Raw genomic sequence first — 6,348 nt, 5'->3', positions numbered from 1 at the left:
GGATGTCTCTATACCTTCTCAAAAACAAAGTTTACAACTAGTAAGACAGCAAAGGATTATACCATTCCATAATTCATTATTTAAAATAATAATAATTTTGTGAATATATTTTATTAAAATATAATGAAATCATATACTTTTAATTTAAATATATGTAATTTTTAAATATTTATTTATTTATTCATGATAGACATAGAGAGAGAGACAGAGAGAGACAGAGAGAGAGAGAGAGGCAGAGACACAGGAGGAGGGAGAAGCAGGCTCCAGCCAGGAGCTGGACGTGGGATCTGATCCCGGGACTCCAGGTTCGCGCCCTGGGCCAAAGGCAGGCACTAAACCACTGGTCCACCCAGGGATTCCCATATATGTAAATTATTATGCAAATAAAATATACCTAACATCAGCATCACCCCCATGTGTTTTAATTAGATACTTCCCTATGGATCTATTATTTTGCCTCTTCTCATCTTATTCTATGTGTTTTCTATGGGTAGCTTTATCCATTCCCTTTACTGAAATTACCACATATAGGCTGATATCATAAATCTTTTTCCTAAAGTTGAGACACATAATACTCCTGTCCTCTGGACATATATACCATATCATGTCAGCCACAAATCTAGAATTATCTAATTTTCTTTTTTGTGACTCTTCCTTCACTCCCAGTTGGTCATTAATTTCAATGCATTCCTCATCTCACTACAGACTGGTAAGTTCCTTGAAGGAAATGTGTTCCGGCCCATTAGCTACTAAAAACAATTGTAGGTTTCCTAAGGCCTATAGAAACAAACAAACAAAACACACACACACACACACACACACACACAGACACGCATACACTAACCTCTTACAGAACAGTTAAAATTTTGTAATCATGTGGCTTTTCCCACCTTCCTAATTCCCAACCAGTACACCAGATCCTTAGTCTCTCTGCTTCCACCATTCTGAAATCCTTACAGTTCCAGGAGTAAATCAACTTTTTGTTTTTCACTTCATGGTAGAGGGGTGTGTGTGTGTGTGTGTGTGTGTGTGTGTGTGTGTGTGTGTTTTCCTCCATAGGAGGAACACATTTATCCCTAGTGGGAATGCCCCTTTATTCCTTATTCATCAAGAAACTTTCACAATAGTCAAACTGTGGAAGGAGCCTCGGTGTCCATCGAAAAATGAATGGATAAAGAAGATGTGGTTTATGTATACAATGGAATATTACTCAGCCATTAGAAACGACAAATACCCACCATTTGCTTCAACGTGGATGGAACTGGAGGGTATTATGCTGAATGAAATAAGTCAATCAGAGAAGGACAAACAGTGTATGTTCTCATTCATTTGGGGAATATAAATAATAGTGAAAGGGAATATAGGGGAAGGGAGAAGAAATGTGTGGGAAATATCAGAAAGGGAGACAGAACATAAAGACTCCTGACTCTGGGAAACGAAAAATGAATGGATAAAGAAGATGTGGTTTATGTATACAATGGAATATTACTCAGCCATTAGAAACGACAAATACCCACCATTTGCTTCAACGTGGATGGAACTGGAGGGTATTATGCTGAATGAAATAAGTCAATCAGAGAAGGACAAACAGTGTATGTTCTCATTCATTTGGGGAATATAAATAATAGTGAAAGGGAATATAGGGGAAGGGAGAAGAAATGTGTGGGAAATATCAGAAAGGGAGACAGAACATAAAGACTCCTGACTCTGGGAAACGAACTAGGGGTGGTGGAAGGGGAGGAGGGCGGGGGGTGGGGATGAATGGGTGATGGGCACTTAGGGGGGCACTTGACGGGATGAGCACTGGGTGTTATTCTGTATGTTGGCAAATTGAACACCAATAAAAAATAAATTTATTATTAAAAAAAAAAAAGAAACTTTCTACTCAACTTTTGAGACTCTGGGCAATCATTGCCTTATCATTGCCTTCTATGGAAAACCTTTTTATTTAAGCTTTTTTGTGCTATAGCTGTTCTTTGCATTTATCCCTATTATAGCAGCTCCCAAATGCTATTGCCTTTATTTATGGGCCTAAAGATACCTGCTTTCATCTAGATGGTGACACTGAAAACAGTAACTAAAATAGACCTGTGCTCCTTGAGTTCATAGGACCTTGATGCAAATATTTTAATGAGAAAACATTTTAAATCTGTATGAATAACAAATTATTTAATATTCAGCTTTTAGAATTAGCAAGATATATGCAAAATAGCAGTTTAATGCCACTCTTGCATCTCATCTCATCCTGGTATCTAGATGGGAGATGGTCAGATGAGTGAAAATAACTGTTAAACCGGTTACATCACCATGACTTGCTTGAAAAACAAAACTGTATAACAAACAAATTGAGACTATGTTTAGATAAGAAAAGCTAGAGATATTAGACCCACTATGACTATATCCAAATAAATATAAAGATAACCAGGACATGCCAAATATATATATACAGTTTAATATATTTATTATTTAGTATTGCTTTTTCAAAGATACCCTTGATATGCTTTCTAATAAGCTTGAGTATTTTCTACACAAACAGGGGCAAACTTGATTCCCAGAATTTACCAGAATGGAATAAAAAGGAACAAAAACATCCAGAATGTTCAGCTGAAGCCAGTATCCTATAGAGCAGTGTTTTTCAAACCTCTTTTTTTCATTATTACTCTCCTAAGGAGGCTTGTTAGACATTTTATTTTAATGCCTCCCATGAAATTTTAATGCCATAGATGCAGTGTATATCTGTTTATGTTTTTTCTTTATATCTGTGCTTTATACATAAGAATAATAAGATATTTTCACCATTCCCAAGGGGGTGTTATTGCCTCCCCTGAGAATGTATACTTAAAAAAAAAAGGTCAGAAATAATAGTTTTAGAACTTTGGCCCAACCATGAACACAATGTAAACTTTTCCCCTTGTTTCCTTTAGCATAATGAAACAAACCAAAACTGTGAAATATGGATACGATCCCTGCATTACCCTGCACTACGGTATAGCAATCGGTCTCCAAGGGACCAATATATCTCCAGCGGCCTCTCGGGTCCCTGTAAGTTCTATCAGAACCTCCCCTGAGAATTTTTTTGTACTGCTTTTTTTGCAAACTGAAACTTCTCTGGAGAATAAGGACTAATGTGAATAATAAGGGTTTCTGCTAAACTTGAAAGGAGGGCCTCAAGTGTCTGCTTTCTCTCTATGTATATTGTCAGGGCCAAGGGCAGGCTGCCCCCAAATATGCCACTTTGTTATATTGATTATTTGAAAGAAAAGTTACTCAAGAAACAGCCAGTGCAAGGCCATTCCTCTGTACCCCTGAACACAGAAATCAAATCTCCCATATGAAAAATACTCTTGTGTACTAACATCCTTATCACCAGAGATAGAAACTTTAAAGCCAAGAAAACTGTACAAATTCACTTTGTTATCCTTTTTCTAATCTACTACCATGGTCCATATTCTATTTAAAATTTCTTACTAATCAAAACTCCTAAACATCTATTTTCTTCATCTTGTCAATTTCTTACAAATTTATTGTCTCTGTCTCAAATATATAGACACTGCCTACATCATCTCTTTAGGTCTCAACTTTATTTTTGGGTCCCTATGCACATGTAATAAAACTGTGTATTTTTTCCTCTGGTTAACCTTCTCATATAAATATAATTCTTGGTCCAGCTGGAAGACTTGAAGGGTAAAAGAAGAATTTTTCCTTCCCTTCAATGTTCTGAGGCTAGAATAGTAATGGTGCTCCTTCAAAATAAGTCCTAGAAATTTATTCGTCTTCAGGTAGGGAGGTGAGACAGTATAGGATGACTATACATACCAAAAAGAAATAAAAGGAAGGCATCTATATCAAAGTTTTAGAATATTTGCATAAACCCAGGAGAGTGGACTCTTTTTTTTTTTTTTAAGATTTCATTTCTTTATTCATGAGAGACATATAGAGAGATGCAAAAACGGGCAGAGGGAGAAGCAAGCTCTTTGTGGGGCGCCTAATGTGGAACTTGATCCCAGGACCAGGGATCATGACCTGAGCCAAAGGCAGGTGCTCAACCATTGAGCCACTCAGATGTCCCAGGAGGGCTGACTCTTATGCAAAAATCTGTTGAAGTTTCCTTTCTTTCTTTCTTTCTTTCTTTCTTTCTTTCTTTCTTTCTTTCTTTCTTTCTTTCTTTCTTGGTTTTTTTTTTAGAGTTATAGAATTCTTAATTCATTCTATTAGGACCATGTATACAAAAACAAACAAGTTCTCATCAGTTGCATACTATAGGAAACCTGTGACTCACTCAACAATTGATACTTATTTTTTTTTTAATTTTAAAGATTTATTTATTTATTTGAGATGGAGAAAGAGAAAGAAAGCAAGTAGGGGGACAGAGGGAGACAGAAACTTCAAGCAGACTCCCCAGACTGCAGAGCCAGACTTGGGGCTTGATCCCATGACCCATGAAATCATAACCTGAGCTGAAACCAAGAGGCGAATGCTTAACCAGCTGAGCCACCTGGGTGACCCAATAATTGATATAATAATTGATATCTACTGAATAATGTTTTAGTGTTTGAAAGACTACTGTTCTTGTAAATGTTTAAAACAATAAGAAGACTAATAATTTTAGAATGCAGGTCATATTCAAAGAAATTTCTCTATCCAGGTGATACCATTTCAATAACTAGCAGTCTTGTTTTTTTTTTAATTTTTATTTATGATAGTCACACACACACACACAGAGAGGCAGAGACATAGGCAGAGGGAGAAGCAGGCTCCATGCACCGGGAGCCCGACGTGGGATTCGATCTCGGGTCTCCAGGATCCTGCCCTGGGCCAAAGGCAGGCGCCAAACTGCTGTGCCACCCAGGGATCCCAATAACTAGCGTTCTTAATACCTACTGGCCACGCACCTAGTAAGTAATATATTTTATTTATCCTTTGTAGACTGTAGTGAAATTATCATAGGATATTTGAATGCTAATGATGATTATTTTATTGAATTACACAATTATCATAGAACTCTCAAAGACAATTTTAGCTCTAGATTATGCCACACATATATGATTATAAGCAAGTCACAATCTTGAGGAACTTTAATTTTCTCATATATGGACTGGAGATCAACTTGCCTGTGGCATATTAACATTTTAACACATTATACTTCAAACAGCTCCTCAAATATTTCCCATTTTTGTGGGTCACCTAGGCAAATTTAGCAATTTTGTGCTTGTTGCAATGAGACATAAGTATGACTAATCCTAAAACCTGCTTGTTCTGAGAAGAGCTGGAAGGACAAAACTAAACCAGAATACCTAGGGCATCTGCAGACAGGTCTGGGGTTACCCAAAATGCATTGGATTGTATGTATTTTTAAGTGAAAATTTATAATTTATTAACCAAAATTATTTCCTTAGAACTATATTGAAAAAACAGATACTTGAAACTTATTTCCAATTCTCTTAAAGAAGATCACATTAATACTCAGAGGTGAAGACATACAAGGCTGGCCTGACCAACATGTTGGTCATTCATGAACAGTAGCCCTTTTCAGTTGATCCGATGGGTATGCTTCATCACAAGGATGGATCTTTGGAGAATATCATTCTCTGTGTTTTGAATGGACACAGCCATAAATTGAAGTTCTTTTCAGGATGCTACTCAGTCTTGGGTGAAAGCTTAGACGTGTGACTGAGAAGTTGCCAAAGTAGCAATTGTTAGAGTAATCTTGACCAAAAAGCCTGAAAAATTCTTAAACGTTTACTAAGCCTGGAGTGGAATAATATGCATGTGTATTGAAGTTGGAGATTTTGCCAAGGCAAACATGAGCAGAGTGATATTAGGCTGAAAAAATGTGTTCAAATACCATTTCACTTGGATAAGCCTAGGCTAATTTTTTTTTAAGAATAATTTATTTATTTGAAAGAGAGAAGTGAGAGAGAGAGAGAGAGAGCAAGAGATGGGCAGAAGGAGAGAGAGAGAGAGAACATCCTAAGCATACTTCATGCTGAGCTCAGAGCCCTGTGGGGGCTCCATCTCATCACGGAGATCAGGACCCTGAGATCAGGATCTGAGCCTAAGCCAAACGTTGGATGCTTAACTTACTGTGCCACCTGTGTGTCCCTAGGCTGGGATATTTTAAGTGAAGCACTCCATTCAAAATTTAATCCAGAGTATGATTTTCCACAATTTCATTCAATTATTAACATTTTCAAGAGAATTTGAAAGGAAACCAAGGGAATTTTGAGAGGAATCATAATCTGGATGGGGTAATGCATGCCTTAGTTTTAGCAGCTGATTTAATGAACATAAATGGAAATTAATGAAAGTATTAGCAACAACTTTATAAGTAATTGGAAAGAACAGTAG

This window comes from Vulpes lagopus, chromosome 1 (genome assembly GCF_018345385.1).
Source record: "Vulpes lagopus strain Blue_001 chromosome 1, ASM1834538v1, whole genome shotgun sequence".
NCBI classification, from domain to species: Eukaryota; Metazoa; Chordata; class Mammalia; order Carnivora; family Canidae; genus Vulpes; species Vulpes lagopus.
The sequence above is the reverse complement of the archived record's forward strand: the minus strand, read 5'-3'. Positions refer to the sequence as shown.